The sequence below is a fragment of the Carcharodon carcharias genome (assembly GCF_017639515.1).
Source record: "Carcharodon carcharias isolate sCarCar2 chromosome X unlocalized genomic scaffold, sCarCar2.pri SUPER_X_unloc_1, whole genome shotgun sequence".
Lineage (NCBI taxonomy): Eukaryota > Metazoa > Chordata > Chondrichthyes > Lamniformes > Lamnidae > Carcharodon > Carcharodon carcharias.
Window position 1 is genome coordinate 411,849 of NW_024470864.1, and position 17,809 is coordinate 429,657.

The 17,809-nt window shown below is 51.2% G+C and overlaps 1 protein-coding gene across 1 annotated transcript in view; it reads left to right on the top strand.

Moving 5' to 3' along the window:
• LOC121275066 (transcription factor NF-E2 45 kDa subunit-like) overlaps positions 1 to 17,809 on the top strand; it is a 50,307-nt gene that overhangs the window by 15,447 nt on the left and 17,051 nt on the right. The window lies entirely within an intron of this gene.

The window sequence follows — 17,809 nt, forward strand, 5'->3', positions numbered from 1 at the left end:
TGTGTGTGTGTGTGAGGGTTTATGAGTGAGGTGTGTGTGTGAGGATTTATGAGTGAGGGGTGTGTGTGTGTGTGAGGGTTTATGAGTGAGGTGTGTGTGTGAGAATTTATGAGTGAGGGGTGTGTGTGTGTGTGAGGGTTTATGAGTGAGGGGTGTGTGTGTGTGAGGGTTTATGAGTGAGGGGTTTGTGTGTGTGTGTGTGAGGGTTTATGAGTGAAGGGTTTGTGTGTGTGTGAGGGTTTATGAGTGAGGGGTGTGTGTGTGTGTGTGAGGGTTTATGAGTGAGGGGTGTGTGTGTGTGTGAGGGTTTATGTGAGTGAGGGGTTTGTCTATATGTGTGTGTGTGAGGTGTGTGTGTGAGGGGTTTCTGTGTGTATGAGGGTTTATGTGAGTGAGGGTTTTGTCTATATGTGTGAGGGGTGTGTGTGTGTGTGAGGGTTTATGAGTGAGAGATTTGTGTGTGTGTGAGGGTTTATGAGTGAGGGGTGTGTGTGTGTGTGTGTGTGTGTGTGTGAGGGTTTATCAGTGAGGGGTGTGTGTGTGTGTGTGTGAGGGTTTATGACTGAGGGGTGTGTGTGTGTGTGTGTGAGGGTTTATGAGTGAGAGGTGTGTGTGTGTGAGGGTTTATCAGTGAGGGGTGTGTGTGTGTGTGTGTGAGGGTTTATGAGTGAGGGGTGTGTGTGTGTGAGGGTTTATGAGTGAGGGGTGTGTGTGTGTGTGAGGGTTTATGAGTGAGGGGTGTGTGTGTGTGTGTGGGTTTATGAGGGGTGTGTGTGTGTGTGAGGGTTTATGAGTGAGGGGTCTGTGTGTGAGGGTTTATGAGGGGTGTGTGTGTGGGTGAGGGTTTATGAGTGAGGAGTGTGTGTGTGAGGGTTTATGAGTGAGGTGCGTGTGTGTGCGAGGGTTTATGAGTGAGGGGTGTGTGTGTGTGTGAGGGTTTATGAGTGAGGGCTGTGTGTGTGTGTGTGTGTGTGAGGGTTGATGAGTGAGGGGTGTGTGTGTGTGTGAGGGTTTATGAGTGAGGGGTGTGTGTGTGTGAGGGTTTATGAGTGAGGGGTGTGTGTGTGTGAGGGTTTATGAGTGAGGGGTGTGTGTGTGTGAGAGGGTTTATGAGTGAGGGGTGTGTGTGTGTGTGTGTGTGAGGGTTTATGAGTGAGGGGTGTGTGTGTGTGTGTGTGTGAGGGTTTATGAGTGAGGGGTGTGTGTGTGGGTGAGGGTTTATGAGTGAGGGGTGTGTGTGTGTGAGGGTTTATGAGTGAGGGGTGTGTGTGTGTGTGAGGGTTTATGAGTGAGGGGTGTGTGTGTGAGGGTTTATGAGGGGTGTGTGTGTGGGTGAGGGTTTATGAGTGAGGGGTGTGTGTGTGAGGGTTTATGAGTGAGGGGTGTGTGTGTGAGGGTTTATGAGTGAGGGATGTGTGTGTGTGAGGGTTTATGAGTGAGGGGTGTGTGTGTGTGTGAGGGTTTATGAGTGAGGGGTGTGTGTGTGGGTGAGGGTTTATGAGTGAGGGGTGTGTGTGTGTGAGGGTTTATGAGTGAGGGGTGTGTGTGTGTGAGGGTTTATGAGTGAGGGGTGTGTGTGTGTGAGGGTTTATGAGTGAGGGGTGTGTGTGTGTGTGAGGGTTTATGAGTGAGGGGTGTGTGTGTGTGTGTGTGTGAGGGTTTATGAGTGAGGGGTGTGTGTGTGTGAGGGTTTATGAGTGAGGGGTGTGTGTGTGTGTGAGGGTTTATGAGTGAGGGGTGTGTGTGTGTGAGGGTTTATGAGTGAGGGGTGTGTGTGTGTGTGAGGGTTTATGAGTGAGGGGTGTGTGTGTGTGTGTGAGGGTTGATGAGTGAGGGGTGTGTGTGTGTGTGTGAGGGTTTATGAGTGAGGGGTGTGTGTGTGTGTGAGGGTTTATGAGTGAGGGGTGTGTGTGTGAGTGTTTATGAGTGAAGGGTGTGTGTGTGTGTGTGTGTGTGAGGGTTTATGAGTGAGGGGTGTGTGTGTGTGAGGGTTTATGAGTGAAGGGTGTATGTGTGTGAGGGTTTATGAGTGAGGGGGTGTGTGTGTGTGAGGGTTTATGAGTGAGGGGTGTGTGTGTGTTGAGGGTTTATGAGTGAAGGGGTGTGTGTGTGTGTTGAGGGTTTATGAGTGAGGGGTGTGGTGTGTGTGAGGGTTTATGAGTGAGGTGTGTGTGTGTGTGTGAGGGTTTATGAGTGAGGTGTGTGTGTGTGGTGAGGGTTTATGAGTGAGGGGTGTGTGTGTGTGAGGGTTTATGAGTGAGGGGTGTGTGTGTGTGTTTGAAGGTTTATGAGTGAGGGGTGTGTGTGTGTGTGAGGGTTTATGAGTGAGGGGTTTGTCTATATGTGTGTGTGAGGATTTATGTGAGTGAGGGTTTTGTCTATATGTGTGAGGGGTGTGTGTGTGTGTGAGGGTTTATGAGTGAGGGATTTGTGTGTGTGTGAGGGTTTATGAGTGAGGGGTGTGTGTGTGTGTGAGGGTTTATCAGTGAAAGGTGTGTGTGTGTGTGAGGGTTTATGAGTGAGGGGTGTGTGTGTGTGAGGGTTTATGAGTGAGGGGTGTGTGTGTGTGTGTGAGGGTTTATGAGTGAGGGGTGTGTGTGTGAGGGTTTATGAGCGGTGTGTGTGTGGGTGAGGGTTTATGAGTGAGGGGTGTGTGTGTGAGGGTTTATGAGTGAGGGGTGTGTGTGTGTGAGGGTTTATGAGTGAGGGGTGTGTGTGTGTGAGGGTTTATGAGTGAGGGGTGTGTATGTGGGTGAGGGTTTATGAGTGAGGGGTGTGTGTGTGTGAGGGTTTATGAGTGAGGGGTGTGTGTGTGTGAGGGTTTATGAGTGAGGGGTGTGTGTGTGTGTGAGGGTTTATGAGTGAGCGGTGTGTGTGTGTGAGGGTTTATGAGTGAGGGGTGGGTGTGTGTGTGAGGGTTTATGAGTGAGGGGTGTGTGTGTGTGTGAGGGTTTATGAGTGAGGTGTGTGTGTGTGTGAGGGTTTATGAGTGAGGGTTGTGTGTGTGTGTGAGTGTTTATGAGTGAGGGGTGTGTGTGTGTGTGAGGGTTTCTGAGTGAGGGGTGTGTGTGTGTGTGAGGGTTTATGAATGAGGGGTGTGTGTGTGTGAGGGTTTATGAGTGAGGGGTGTATGTGTGTGAGGTTTTATGAGTGAGGGGTGTGTGTGTGAGGGTTTATGAGTGAGGGGTGTGTGTGTGTGAGGGTTTATGAGTGAGGGGTGTGTGTGTGTGTGAGGGTTTATGAGTGAGGGGTGTGTGTGTGTGTGTGTGTGAGGGTTTATGAGTGAGGGGTGTGTGTGTGTGTGTGAGGGTTTATGAGTGAGGGGTGTGTGTGTGTGTGAGGGTTTATGAGTGAGGGGTGTGTGTGTGAGGGTTTATGAGGGGTGTGTGTGTGGGTGAGGGTTTATGAGTGAGGGGTGTGTGTGTGTGTGAGGGTTTATGAGTGAGGTGTGTGTGTGTGAGGGTTTATGAGTGAGGGGTGTGTGTGTGAGGGTTTATGAGTGAGGGGTGTGTGTGTGTGAGGGTTTATGAGTGAGGGGTGTGTGTGTGAGGGTTTATGAGTGAGGGGTGTGTGTGTGTGTGTGTGTGAGGGTTTATGAGTGAGGGGTGTGTGTGTGTGTGAAGGTTTATGAGTGAGGTGTGTGTGTGTGTGTGAGGGTTTATGAGTGAGGGGTGTGTGTGTGTGTGAGGGTTTATGAGTGAGGGGTTTGTGTGTGTGTGAGGGTTTATGAGTGAGGGGTGTGTGTGTGAGGGTTTATGAATGAGGGGTGTGTGTGTGTGTGTGTGTGTATTTTTTATTCATTCATGGGATGTGGGGGTCACTGGCTGGGCCGGCATTTATTGCCCATCCCTAACTGCCCCTTGAGAAATTGGTGGTGAGCTGCCTTCTTGACAGCTCTGTTGATGACCCCTTCCATTACTTTACTGACGATGGAGAGTAGACTGATGGGGCAGTAAGTGGCCGGGTTGGATTTGTCCTGCTTTTTGTGTACAGGACATACCTGGGCAATTTTCCACACAGCCGGGTAGATGTCAGTGTTGTTGCTGCACTGGAACAGCTTGGCTAGGGGCGCGACAAGTTCTGGAGCACACGTCTTCAGTACTATTGCAGGAATATTCTCAGGGCCCACAGCCTTTGCAAGTATCCAGTTGCCTTCAGCCGTTTCTTGATGTCACGTGGAGTGAATCGAATTGGCTGAAGACAGGCACCTGTGAGGCTGGGGACCTCCGGAGGAGGCCGAGATGGATCATCCACTCGGCACTTCTGGCTGAGGTGTTGGTGCGAATGCTTCAGCCTTATCTTTTGCGCTGATGCGCTGGGCTCCCCCATCATTGAGGATGGGGATATTTGTGGACCCTCCTCCTCCAGTGAGTTGTTTTAATTGTCCACCACCATTCACGACTGGATGTGGCAGGACCACAGAGCTTAGATCTGATCCGTTGGTTGTGGGGTCGCTTATCCCAGTCTATCACTTGCTGCTTATGCTGTTTGGCACGCAAGTAGTCTTGTGTTGTGGCTTCACCAGGTTGACACCTCATTTTTAGGTGTGCCTGGTGCTGCTCCTGAGCTTGCCCTCCTGCACTCTTCAGTGAACCAAGGTTGATCCCCTATCTTGATGGTAATGGTAGAGCAGGGGATATGTTGGACCATGAGGTTACAGATTGGGTTCGAGTACAATTCTGCTGCTGCTGATGGCCCACAGCGCCTCATGGATGCCCAGTCTTTGAGTTGCTCGATCTGTTTGAAATCTATCCCCTTTAGCCTGGTGTTACTGCCACACAACACGATGGAGGGTATCCTCAATGTGAAGGTGGGACTTTGTCTCCACAAGGACTGTGCGGTGGTCACTCCTCCCGATACTGTCATGGACAGATGCATCTGTGGGAGGCAGGTTGATGAGGATGAGGTCAAGCATGTATTTCCCTCTTGTTGGTTCCCTCACCACCTGCCGCAGACCCAGTCCAGCCGCTATGTCCTTTAGGACTCGGCCAGCTCGGTCTGTGATGGGGCTACCGAGCCACTCTTGGTGATGGACATTGAAGTCCCCCACCCAGAGCACATTCTGCGCCCTTGCCACCCTCAGTGCTTCCTCCAAGTGGTGTTTAACATGGAGGAGGCGCTGACTCATCAGCTGAGGGAGGGAGGGACGTGGTCATCAGCAGGAGATTTCCTTGCCCATGTTTCATCTGATGCCACGAGACTTCGTGGGCTGTGGAGTCGAGGTTGGGGAATCCCAGGGCAACTCCCTCCCGACTGTAAATCACTGCCGGTGGGACAGGACATACCCGGGGATGGTGGTGGTGGTGGTGCCTGGGGCATTGTCTGTAAGATATGATTCCGTGGGGATGACTATGTCAGACTGTGGCTTGGCTAGTCAGTGAGACAGCTCTCCCAATTTTGGTACAAGCCCCCAGATGTTAGCAAGGAGGAGGACTTTACAGTGTTGACAGAGCTGAGTTTGCCGTTGTCGTCTCCAGTGCCAAGGTCTATGCCGGGTGGACCGTCCAGTTCCATCCCTTTTAGGCTTTTCAGCAGTTTGATACAACTGAGTGTCTTGCGAGGCCATTTCACAGGGTATTTAGGAGCCAACCACATCGCTGTGGGTCTGGAGTCACGTGTAGGGCCAGACCGGGTAAGGACAGCAGATTTCCTTCCCTGAAGGGACATTAGTGACCCAGATGGGTTTTTAATGACAATCGGCAATGGTTTCAGGGTCACCAATCAGACTTTTAATGCCAGATTTTTAATGAGTTCAAATTTCACCATCTGACGTGGTGGGATTTGAACCCGGGTCCCCAGAGCATTACCCTGAGTCTCTGGGCTACTAGCCCAGTGACAGTCCCACCATGTGTGAGGGGTTTGTGTGTGAGTGTGTCAGTGTGTGAGTGTAAGGGGTTAGTGTGAATGTCTGTGTGTGTGAATGTAAGGGGTTTGTGTGAGTGTGTCTGTGTGTGAGTGTACGGGGTTTGTGTGAGTGTGTCTGTGTGTGAGTGTAAGGGGTTTGTGTGAGTGTGTGTGTGTGTGAGTGTAAGGGGTTTGTGTGAGTGTGTCTGTGTGTGAGTGTAAGGGGTTTGTGTGAGTGTGAGGGGTCCGTGTGTGTGTGTGAGTGTAAGGGGTTTGTGTGAGTGTGTCTGTGTGTGAGTGTAAGGGGGTTGTGTGAGCGTAAGGGGTTTGTGAGAGTGTGAGGGGTCCGTGTATGTGTGAGGGGTTTGTGTGAGTATGTCTGTGTGAGTGTAGGGGGTTTGTTAGAGTGTGTCTGGGTGTGTGTGTAGGGGGTATGTGAGAGTGTGAGGGGTCTGTGTGTGTCTGTGAGTGAGGGGTTTGTGTGAACGTGTCTGTGTGTGAGTGTAAGGGGTTTGTGTATGTGTCTGTGTGTGTGTAAGGGGTTTGTGTGAGTGTAAGGGGTCTGTGTGTGTGTGAGTGAGGGGTTTGTGTGTGTCTGTGTGTGAGTGTAAGGGGTTTGTGTGTGTGTGAGTGAGGGGTTTGTGTGTGTCTGTGTGTGAGTGTAAGGGGTTTGTGTGTGTGTGAGTGAGGGGTTTGTGTGTGTCTGTGTGTGAGTGTAAGGGGCTTGTGAGAGTATGAGGGGTTTGTGTGAGTGTGAGGGGTCCGTGTGTGTGTGTGAGTGTAAGGGGTTTGTGTGAGTGTGTCTGTGTGTGAAAGTGGTTTGTGAGAGTATGAGGGGTTTGTGTGAGTGTGAGGGGTCCGTGTGTGTGTGTGTGTGAGTGTAAGGGATTTGTGTGAACGTGTCTGTGTGTGAGTGTAAGGGATTTGTGTGAGTGTGTCTGTGTGTGAGTGTAAGGGGTTTGTGTGAGTGTGTCTGTGTGTGAGTGTAAGGGATTTGTGTGAACGTGTCTGTGTGTGAGTGTAAGGGCTTTGTGTGAGTGTGTCTGTGTGTGAGTGTAAGGGGTTTGTGTGTGTGTCTGTGTGTGAGTATAAGGGGTTTGTGTGAATGTGTGTGTGAGTGTAAGGGGTTTGTGTGAGTGTGTGTGTGTGAGTGTAAGGGGTTTGTGAGAGTGTGAGGGGTCTGTATGTGTGTGAGTGTGAGAGGTTTGTGTAAGTGTGTCTTTGTTTGAGTGTAAGGGGTTTGTGTGAGTGTAAGGCGTTTGTGAGAGTGTGAGGGGTCTGTGTGTGTGTGAGTGTGAGGGGTTTGTGTGAGCATGTCTGCGTGTGAGTGTAAGGGGTTTGTGTGAGTGTAAGGGGTTTGTTGGGGTGTGAGGGATGTGTGTGTGTGTGAGGGGTTTGTGTGAGTGTAAGGGGTTTGTGAGAGTATGAGGGGTTTGTGTGAGTGTGAGGGGTCCGTGTGTGTGTGTGTGAGTGTAAGGGGTTTGTGAGAGTGTGTCTGTGTGTGTGTAAGGGATTTGTGTGAATGTGTCTGTGTGTGAGTGTAAGGGGTTTGTGTGAGTGTGTCTGTGTGAGTGTAAGGGGTTTGTGTGAGTGTGTCTGTGTGTGAGTGTAAGGGGTTTGTGTGAGTGTGTCTGTGTGTGAGTGTAAGGGGTTTGTGTGAGTGTCTGTGTGTGTGAGTGTAAGGGGTTTGTGTGAGTGTGTCTGTGTGTGAGTGTAAGGGGTTAGTGTGAATGTCTCTGTGTGTGAATGTAAGGGGTTTGTGTGAGTGTGTCTGTGTGTGAGTGTAAGGGGTTTGTGTGAGTGTGTCTGTGTGTGAGTGTAAGGGGTTTGTGTGAGTGTGTGTGTGTGTGAGTGTAAGGGGTTTGTGTGAGTGTGTCTGTGTGTGAGTGTAAGGGGTTTGTGTGAGTGTAAGGGGTTTGTTGGGGTGTGAGGGATGTGTGTGTGTGTGTGAGGGGTTTGTGTGAGTGTAAGGGGTTTGTGAGAGTATGAGGGGTTTGTGTGAGTGTGAGGGGTCCGTGTGTGTGTGTGTGAGTGTAAGGGGTTTGTGAGAGTGTGTCTGTGTGTGTGTAAGGGATTTGTGTGAATGTGTCTGTGTGTGAGTGTAAGGGGTTTGTGTGAGTGTGTCTGTGTGAGTGTAAGGGGTTTGTGTGAGTGTGTCTGTGTGTGAGTGTAAGGGGTTTGTGTGAGTGTGTCTGTGTGTGAGTGTAAGGGGTTTGTGTGAGTGTCTGTGTGTGTGAGTGTAATGGGTTTGTGTGAGTGTGTCTGTGTGTGAATGTAAGGGGTTTGTGTGAGTGTGTCTGTGTGAGTGTAAGGGGTTTGTGTGAGTGTGTCTGTGTGTGAGTGTAAGGGGTTTGTGTGAGTGTGTGTGTGTGTGAGTGTAAGGGGTTTGTGTGTGTGTCTGTGTGTGAGTGTAAGTGGTTTGTGTGAGTGTGTCTGTGTGTGAGTGTAAGGGGTTTGTGTGAGTGTGAGTGTGTGAGTGTAAGTGGCTTGTTGCGAGTGTGAGGGGTTTGTGTGTGTGTGTGTAAGTGGTTTGCTGAGTGTGAGGGGTTGTGTGTGTGTGTGTGTGTGAGGGGTTTGTTGCGAGTGTGAGGGGTTTGTGTGTGTGTGTGTGTGTGTGTGTGTGTGAGGGGTTTGTTGCGAGTGTGAGGGGTTTGTGTGTGTGTGTGTGTGTGTGAGGGGTTTGTTGCGAGTGTGAGGGGTTTGTGTGTGTGTGTGTGAGGGGTTTGTGTGTGTGAGTGTGAGGGGTTTGTGTGTGTGTGTGAGTGTGAGGGGTTTGTGTGTGTGTGTGTGTGAGGGGTTTGTGTGTGTGTGTGAGGGGTTTGTGTGTGTGTGTGAGGGGTTTGTGTGTGTGTGTGTGTGTGTGTGTGAGGGGTTTGTGTGTGTGTGTGTGAGGGGTTTGTGTGTGTGTGTGTAAGGGGTTTGTGTGTGTGTGTGTGAGGGGTTTGTGTGTGTGTGTGAGGGGTTTGTGTGTGTGTGTGTAAGGGGTTTGTGTGTGTGTGAGGGGTTTGTGTGTGTGTGTGTGTGTGAGGGGTTTGTTGTGAGTGTGTGAGGGGTTTGTGTGTGTGTGTAAGGGGTTTGTGTGTGTGTGTGTGAGGGGTTTGTGTGTGTGTGTGAGGGGTTTGTGTGTGTGTGTGTGAGGGGTTTGTGTGTGTGTGTGTGTGTGTGAGGGGTTTGTGTGTGTGTGTGAGGGGTTTGTGGTGTGTGAGTGTGTAAGGGGTTTGTTGTGTGTGTGAGGGGTTTGTGTGTGAGTGTGTAAGGGGTTTGTTGTGTGTGAGGGGTTTGTGTGTGTGTGAGGGGTGTGTGTGTGTGTGAGGGGTTTGTGTGTGTGAGTGTGTAAGGGGTTTGTTGTGTGTGAGGGGTTTGTGTGTGTGTGAGGGGTTTGTTGTGAGTGTGAGGGGTTTGTGTGTGTGTATGTGTGTGTGTGTGGGGGGGTTCTATGTGAGGAACGATGGGGGCGGTTATGTGTGTGAGTGTGTGTGTGTGAGGGGTTTGTTGTGTGTGTGTGTCTGTGTGTGTGTGTGTGTATGTGAGGGGTTTGTGTGTGTGTGTGTGTGTGTGAGGGGTTTGTGTGTGTGTGTGTGAGGGGTGTGTGGTGTGTGTGTGAGGGGTTTGTGTGTGCGTGTGTGAGGGCTTTGTGTGTGTGTGTGTGTGTGAGGGGTCTATGTGGGGAACGATGGGGGCGGTTATGTGTGTGTGTGTGTTTTTGTGTGTCTGTGTGTGTGTGTGTGTGTGTGTGTGGGGTCTATGTGGGGAACAATGGGGGCGGTTATATGTGTGTGTGAGTGTGAGGGGTTTGTGTGTGTGCGTAAGGGGTTTGTGTGTGTGTGAGGGATTTGTGTGTGTGTGTCTGTGTGAGGGGTCTATGTGGGGAACGATTATGTATGTGTGTGTGTGTGTGTGTGAGGGGTTTGTGTGTGTGTGAGGGGTGTGTGTGTGAGGGGTTTGTTGTGTGTGTGAGGGGTTTGTGTGTGTGTGTGAGAGGGGTTTGTGTGTGTGTGAGGGGTCTATGTGGGGAACGATGGGGGCGGTTATGTATGTGTGTGTGTGTGTGTGTGAGGGGTTTGTGTGTGTGTGTAAGGGGTTTGTGTGTGTGTGTGTGTGTGTAAGGGGTTTGTGTGTGTGTGTGAGGGGTTTGTGTGTGTGTGTGTGTGTGTGAGGGGTTTGTGTGTGTGTGTGTGTGAGGGGTTTGTGTGTGTGTGTGAGGGGTTTGTGTGTGTGTGTGAGGGGTTTGTGTGTGTGTGTGTCTGTGTGTGTGTGTATGTGAGGGGTTTGTGTGCGTGTGTGAGGGGTTTGTGTGTGTGTGTGTGAGGGGTTTGTGTGTGTGTGTGTGTGTGAGGGGTTTGTGTGTGTGTGTGTGAGGGGTTTGTGTGTGTGTGTGAGGGGTTTGTGTGTGTGTGTGTGTGTGAGGGGTTTGTGTGTGTGTGTGAGGGGTTTGTCGTGTGTGTGTGTCTGTGTGTGTGTGTATGTGAGGGGTTTGTGTGTGTGTGTGTGAGGGGTTTGTGTGTGTGTGTGTGTGTGTGAGGGGTTTGTGTGTGTGAGGGGTTTGTGTGTGTGTGTGAGGGGTTTGTGTGTGTGTGTGTGAGGGGTTTGTGTGTGTGTGTGAGGGGTTTGTGTGTGTGTGAGGGGTTTGTGTGTGTGTGAGGGGTTTGTTGTGTGTGTGTCTGTGTGTGTGTGAGGGGACTATGTGGGGAACGATTATGTGTCTGTGTGTGCGTAAGGGGTTTGTGTGTGTGTGTGAGGGGTTTGTGTGTGTGTGTGTGTGTGTGTGTGTGTGTGTGAGGGGTCTATGTGGGGAATGATGGGGGCGGTTATGTGTATGTGTGTGTGTGTGTGAGGGGTTTGTGTGTGTGTGTGAGGGGTGTGTGTGTGTGTGTGAGGGGTTTGTGTGTGTGTGTGTGTGAGGGGTCTATGTGGGGAACGATGGGGGCGGTTATGTGTGTGTGTGTGTGTGTGTGTGAGGGGTCTATGTGGGGAACGATGGGGGCGGTTATGTGTGTGTGTGTGTGTGTGTGTGTGTGAGGGGTTTGTGTGTGTGTGTGAGGGGTTTGTGTGTATGTGTGTGTGTGTGTGTGTGAGGGGTTTGTGTGTGTGTGTGAGGGGTTTGTTGTGTGTGTGTGTCTGTGTGTGTGTGTATGTGAGGGGTTTGTGTGTGTGTGAGGGGTTTGTGTGTGTGAGGGGTTTGTGTGTGTGTGTGAGGGGTTTGTGTGTGTGTGTGTGAGTGGTTTGTGTGTGTGTGAGGGGTTTGTGTGTGCGTGTGAGGGGTTTGTTGTGTGTGTGTCTGTGTGTGTGTGAGGGGACTATGTGGGGAACGATTATGTGTCTGTGTGTGCGTAAGGGGTTTGTGTGTGTGTGAGGGGTGTGTGTGTGTGTGTGAGGGGTTTGTGTGTGTGTGTGTGTGAGGGGTCTATGTGGGGAACGATGGGGGGCGGTTATGTGTGTGTGTGTGAGGGGTCGATGTGGGGAACGATGGGGGCGGTTATGTGTGTGTGTGTGTGTGTGAGGGGTCTATGTGAGGAACAATGGGGGCGGTTATATGTGTGTGTGTGTGTGTGTGTGTGAGGGGTTTGTGTGTGTGTGTGTGAGGGGTCTATGTGGGGAACGATGGGGGCGGTTATGTGTGTGTGTGTGTGTGTGTGTGTGAGGGGTCTATGTGGGGAACGATGGGGGCGGTTATGTGTGTGTGTGTGTGAGGGGTTTGTGTGTGTGTGAGGGGTCTATGTGAGGAACAATGGGGGCGGTTATATGTGTGTGTGTGTGTGTGTGTGTGTGTGTGAGGGGTCTATGTGAGGAACGATGGGGGCGGTTATGTGTGTGTGTGTGTGTGAGGGGTCTGTGTGTGTCTGTGAGTGAGGGGTTTGTGTGAACGTGTCTGTGTGTGAGTGTAAGGGGTTTGTGTATGTGTCTGTGTGTGTGTAAGGGGTTTGTGTGAGTGTAAGGGGTCTGTGTGTGTGTGAGTGAGGGGTTTGTGTGTGTCTGTGTGTGAGTGTAAGGGGTTTGTGTGTGTGTGAGTGAGGGGTTTGTGTGTGTCTGTGTGTGAGTGTAAGGGGTTTGTGTGTGTGTGAGTGAGGGGTTTGTGTGTGTCTGTGTGTGAGTGTAAGGGGCTTGTGAGAGTATGAGGGGGTTTGTGTGAGTGTGAGGGGGTCCGTGTGTGTGTGTGAGTGTAAGGGGTTTGTGTGAGTGTGTCTGTGTGTGAAAGTGGTTTGTGAGAGTATGAGGGGTTTGTGTGAGTGTGAGGGGTCCGTGTGTGTGTGTGTGTGAGTGTAAGGGATTTGTGTGAACGTGTCTGTGTGTGAGTGTAAGGGATTTGTGTGAGTGTGTCTGTGTGTGAGTGTAAGGGGTTTGTGTGAGTGTGTCTGTGTGTGAGTGTAAGGGATTTGTGTGAACGTGTCTGTGTGTGAGTGTAAGGGGTTTGTGTGAGTGTGTCTGTGTGTGAGTGTAAGGGGTTTGTGTGTGTGTCTGTGTGTGAGTATAAGGGGTTTGTGTGAATGTGTGTGTGAGTGTAAGGGGTTTGTGTGAGTGTGTGTGTGTGAGTGTAAGGGGTTTGTGAGAGTGTGAGGGGTCTGTATGTGTGTGAGTGTGAGAGGTTTGTGTAAGTGTGTCTTTGTTTGAGTGTAAGGGGTATGTGTGAGTGTAAGGCGTTTGTGAGAGTGTGAGGGGTCTGTGTGTGTGTGAGTGTGAGGGGTTTGTGTGAGCATGTCTGCGTGTGAGTGTAAGGGGTTTGTGTGAGTGTAAGGGGTTTGTTGGGGTGTGAGGGATGTGTGTGTGTGTGAGGGGTTTGTGTGAGTGTAAGGGGTTTGTGAGAGTATGAGGGGTTTGTGTGAGTGTGAGGGGTCCGTGTGTGTGTGTGTGAGTGTAAGGGGTTTGTGAGAGTGTGTCTGTGTGTGTGTAAGGGATTTGTGTGAATGTGTCTGTGTGTGAGTGTAAGGGGTTTGTGTGAGTGTGTCTGTGTGAGTGTAAGGGGTTTGTGTGAGTGTGTCTGTGTGTGAGTGTAAGGGGTTTGTGTGAGTGTGTCTGTGTGTGAGTGTAAGGGGTTTGTGTGAGTGTCTGTGTGTGTGAGTGTAAGGGGTTTGTGTGAGTGTGTCTGTGTGTGAGTGTAAGGGGTTAGTGTGAATGTCTCTGTGTGTGAATGTAAGGGGTTTGTGTGAGTGTGTCTGTGTGTGAGTGTAAGGGGTTTGTGTGAGTGTGTCTGTGTGTGAGTGTAAGGGGTTTGTGTGAGTGTGTGTGTGTGTGAGTGTAAGGGGTTTGTGTGAGTGTGTCTGTGTGTGAGTGTAAGGGGTTTGTGTGAGTGTAAGGGGTTTGTTGGGGTGTGAGGGATGTGTGTGTGTGTGTGAGGGGTTTGTGTGAGTGTAAGGGGTTTGTGAGAGTATGAGGGGTTTGTGTGAGTGTGAGGGGTCCGTGTGTGTGTGTGTGTGAGTGTAAGGGGTTTGTGAGAGTGTGTCTGTGTGTGTGTAAGGGATTTGTGTGAATGTGTCTGTGTGTGAGTGTAAGGGGTTTGTGTGAGTGTGTCTGTGTGAGTGTAAGGGGTTTGTGTGAGTGTGTCTGTGTGTGAGTGTAAGGGGTTTGTGTGAGTGTGTCTGTGTGTGAGTGTAAGGGGTTTGTGTGAGTGTCTGTGTGTGTGAGTGTAATGGGTTTGTGTGAGTGTGTCTGTGTGTGAATGTAAGGGGTTTGTGTGAGTGTGTCTGTGTGTGTGTAAGGGGTTTGTGTGAGTGTGTCTGTGTGTGAGTGTAAGGGGTTTGTGTGAGTGTGTGTGTGTGTGAGTGTAAGGGGTTTGTGTGTGTGTCTGTGTGTGAGTGTAAGGGGTTTGTGTGAGTGTGTCTGTGTGTGAGTGTAAGGGGTTTGTGTGAGTGTGAGTGTGTGAGTGTAAGTGGCTTGTTGCGAGTGTGAGGGGTTTGTGTGTGTGTGTGTAAGTGGTTTGCTGAGTGTGAGGGGTTGTGTGTGTGTGTGTGTGTGAGGGGTTTGTTGCGAGTGTGAGGGGTTTGTGTGTGTGTGTGTGTGTGTGTGTGTGTGAGGGGTTTGTTGCGAGTGTGAGGGGTTTGTGTGTGTGTGTGTGTGTGTGTGAGGGGTTTGTTGCGAGTGTGAGGGGTTTGTGTGTGTGTGTGTGAGGGGTTTGTGTGTGTGAGTGTGAGGGGTTGTGTGCGTGTGAGTGTGAGGGGTTGTGTGTGTGTGTGAGGGGTTGTGTGTGTGTGTGAGGGGTTGTGTGTGTGTGTGAGGGGTTTGTGTGTGTGTGTGTGTGTGTGTGTGAGGGGTGTGTGTGTGTGTGTGTGAGGGGGGTGTGTGTGTGTGTGTAAGGGGTTTGTGTGTGTGTGTGTGAGGGGTTTGTGTGTGTGTGTGAGGGGTTTGTGTGTGTGTGTGTAAGGGGTTTGTGTGTGTGTGAGGGGTTTGTGTGTGTGTGTGTGTGTGAGGGGTTTGTTGTGAGTGTGTGAGGGGTTTGTGTGTGTGTGTAAGGGGTTTGTGTGTGTGTGTGTGAGGGGTTTGTGTGTGTGTGTGAGGGGTTTGTGTGTGTGTGTGTGAGGGGTTTGTGTGTGTGTGTGTGTGTGTGAGGGGTTTGTGTGTGTGTGTGAGGGGTTTGTGGTGTGTGAGTGTGTAAGGGGTTTGTTGTGTGTGTGAGGGGTTTGTGTGTGAGTGTGTAAGGGGTTTGTTGTGTGTGAGGGGTTTGTGTGTGTGTGAGGGGTGTGTGTGTGTGTGAGGGGTTTGTGTGTGTGAGTGTGTAAGGGGTTTGTTGTGTGTGAGGGGTTTGTGTGTGTGTGAGGGGTTTGTTGTGAGTGTGAGGGGTTTGTGTGTGTGTATGTGTGTGTGTGTGGGGGGGTTCTATGTGAGGAACGATGGGGGCGGTTATGTGTGTGAGTGTGTGTGTGTGAGGGGTTTGTTGTGTGTGTGTGTCTGTGTGTGTGTGTGTGTATGTGAGGGGTTTGTGTGTGTGTGTGTGTGTGTGAGGGGTTTGTGTGTGTGTGTGTGAGGGGTGTGTGGTGTGTGTGTGAGGGGTTTGTGTGTGCGTGTGTGAGGGCTTTGTGTGTGTGTGTGTGTGTGAGGGGTCTATGTGGGGAACGATGGGGGCGGTTATGTGTGTGTGTGTGTTTTTGTGTGTCTGTGTGTGTGTGTGTGTGTGTGTGGGGTCTATGTGGGGAACAATGGGGGCGGTTATATGTGTGTGTGAGTGTGAGGGGTTTGTGTGTGTGCGTAAGGGGTTTGTGTGTGTGTGTGAGGGATTTGTGTGTGTGTGTCTGTGTGAGGGGTCTATGTGGGGAACGATTATGTATGTGTGTGTGTGTGTGTGAGGGGTTTGTGTGTGTGTGAGGGGTGTGTGTGTGAGGGGTTTGTTGTGTGTGTGAGGGGTTTGTGTGTGTGTGTGAGAGGGGTTTGTGTGTGTGTGAGGGGTCTATGTGGGGAACGATGGGGGCGGTTATGTATGTGTGTGTGTGTGTGTGTGAGGGGTTTGTGTGTGTGTGTAAGGGGTTTGTGTGTGTGTGTGTGTGTGTAAGGGGTTTGTGTGTGTGTGTGAGGGGTTTGTGTGTGTGTGTGTGTGTGAGGGGTTTGTGTGTGTGTGTGTGAGGGGTTTGTGTGTGTGTGTGAGGGGTTTGTGTGTGTGTGTGTCTGTGTGTGTGTGTGTATGTGAGGGGTTTGTGTGCGTGTGTGAGGGGTTTGTGTGTGTGTGTGTGAGGGGTTGTGTGTGTGAAGGTGAGGGGTTGTGTGTGTGAGGGTGAGGGGTTTGTGTGTGTGTGTGAGGGGTTGTGTGTGTGTGTGTGTGTGCGGGGTTTGTGTGTGTGTGTGAGGGGTTTGTCGTGTGTGTGTGTGTATGTGAGGGGTTTGTGTGTGTGTGTGTGAGGGGTTTGTGTGTGTGTGTGTGTGTGTGAGGGGTTTGTGTGTGTGAGGGGTTTGTGTGTGTGTGTGAGGGGTTTGTGTGTGTGTGTGTGAGGGGTTTGTGTGTGTGTGTGAGGGGTTTGTGTGTGTGTGAGGAGTTTGTGTGTGTGTGAGGGGTTTGTTGTGTGTGTGTCTGTGTGTGTGTGAGGGGACTATGTGGGGAACGATTATGTGTCTGTGTGTGCGTAAGGGGTTTGTGTGTGTGTGTGAGGGGTTTGTGTGTGTGTGTGTGTGTGTGTGTGTGTGTGAGGGGTCTATGTGGGGAATGATGGGGGCGGTTATGTGTATGTGTGTGTGTGTGTGAGGGGTTTGTGTGTGTGTGTGAGGGGTGTGTGTGTGTGTGTGAGGGGTTTGTGTGTGTGTGTGTGTGAGGGGTCTATGTGGGGAACGATGGGGGCGGTTATGTGTGTGTGTGTGTGTGTGTGTGTGTGTGAGGGGTCTATGTGGGGAACGATGGGGGCGGTTATGTGTGTGTGTGTGTGTGTGTGTGTGTGAGGGGTTTGTGTGTGTGTGTGAGGGGTTTGTATGTGTGTGTGTGTGTGTGTGTGTGTGAGGGGTTTGTGTGTGTGTGTGAGGGGTTTGTTGTGTGTGTGTGTGTATGTGAGGGGTTTGTGTGTGTGTGAGGGGTTTGTGTGTGTGAGGGGTTTGTGTGTGTGTGTGAGGGGTTTGTGTGTGTGTGTGTGAGTGGTTTGTGTGTGTGTGAGGGGTTTGTGTGTGCGTGTGAGGGGTTTGTTGTGTGTGTGTCTGTGTGTGTGTGAGGGGACTATGTGGGGAACGATTATGTGTCTGTGTGTGCGTAAGGGGTTTGTGTGTGTGTGAGGGGTGTGTGTGTGTGTGTGAGGGGTTTGTGTGTGTGTGTGTGTGAGGGGTCTATGTGGGGAACGATGGGGGCGGTTATGTGTGTGTGTGTGAGGGGTCGATGTGGGGAACGATGGGGGCGGTTATGTGTGTGTGTGTGTGTGTGAGGGGTCTATGTGAGGAACAATGGGGGCGGTTATATGTGTGTGTGTGTGTGTGTGTGTGAGGGGTTTGTGTGTGTGTGTGTGAGGGGTCTATGTGGGGAACGATGGGGGCGGTTATGTGTGTGTGTGTGTGTGTGTGTGTGAGGGGTCTATGTGGGGAACGATGGGGGCGGTTATGTGTGTGTGTGTGTGAGGGGTTTGTGTGTGTGTGAGGGGTCTATGTGAGGAACAATGGGGGCGGTTATATGTGTGTGTGTGTGTGTGTGTGTGTGTGTGAGGGGTCTATGTGAGGAACGATGGGGGCGGTTATGTGTGTGTGTGTGTGTGAGGGGTTTGTGTGTGTGTGAGGGGTTTGTGTGTGTGTGTGTGTGTGTGAGGGGTCTATGTGAGGAACGATGGGGGCGGTTATATGTGTGTGTGTGTGTGTGTGTGTGAGGGGTCTATGTGGGGAACGATGGGGGCGGTTATGTGTGTGTGTGTGTGTGAGGGGTGTGTGTGTGTGTGAGGGGTTTGTGTGTGTGTGTGTGTGAGGGGTCTATGTGAGGAACGATGGGGGCGGTTATATGTGTGTGTGTGTGTGTGAGGGGTTTGTGTGTGAGTGTGTGTGTGTGAGGGGTCTATGTGAGGAACGATGGGGGCAGTTATGTGTGTGTGTGTGTGTGTGTGTGTGTGTGAGGGGTCTATGTGAGGAACGATGCGGGCGGTTGTGTGTGTGTGTGTGAGGTGTTTGTGTGTGTGTGTGTGTGTGAGGGGTCTATGTGAGGAACGATGGGGGCGGTTATGTGTGTGTGTGTGTGTGAGGGGTTTGTGTGTGTGTGAGGGGTTTGTGTGTGTGTGTGAGGGGTTTGTGTGTGAGTGTGTGTGTGTGTGTGTGAGGGGTCTATGTGAGGAACGATGGGGGCGGTTGTGTGTGTGTGTGTGTGTGTGTGAGGGGTCTATGTGAGGAACGATGGGGGCGGTTATGTGTGTGTGTGTGTGTGAGGGGTTTGTGTGTGTGTGCGTGTTTGTGTGTGTCTGTGTGTGTGTGTGTGTGTGTGTGAGGGGTCTATGTGAGGAACGATGGGGGCGGTTATGTGTGCGTGTGTGGGGGGGGGGGGGGAAATGCCTGCAAGTTCTGATAACATCCTGTCTTATCTCACTGCCCC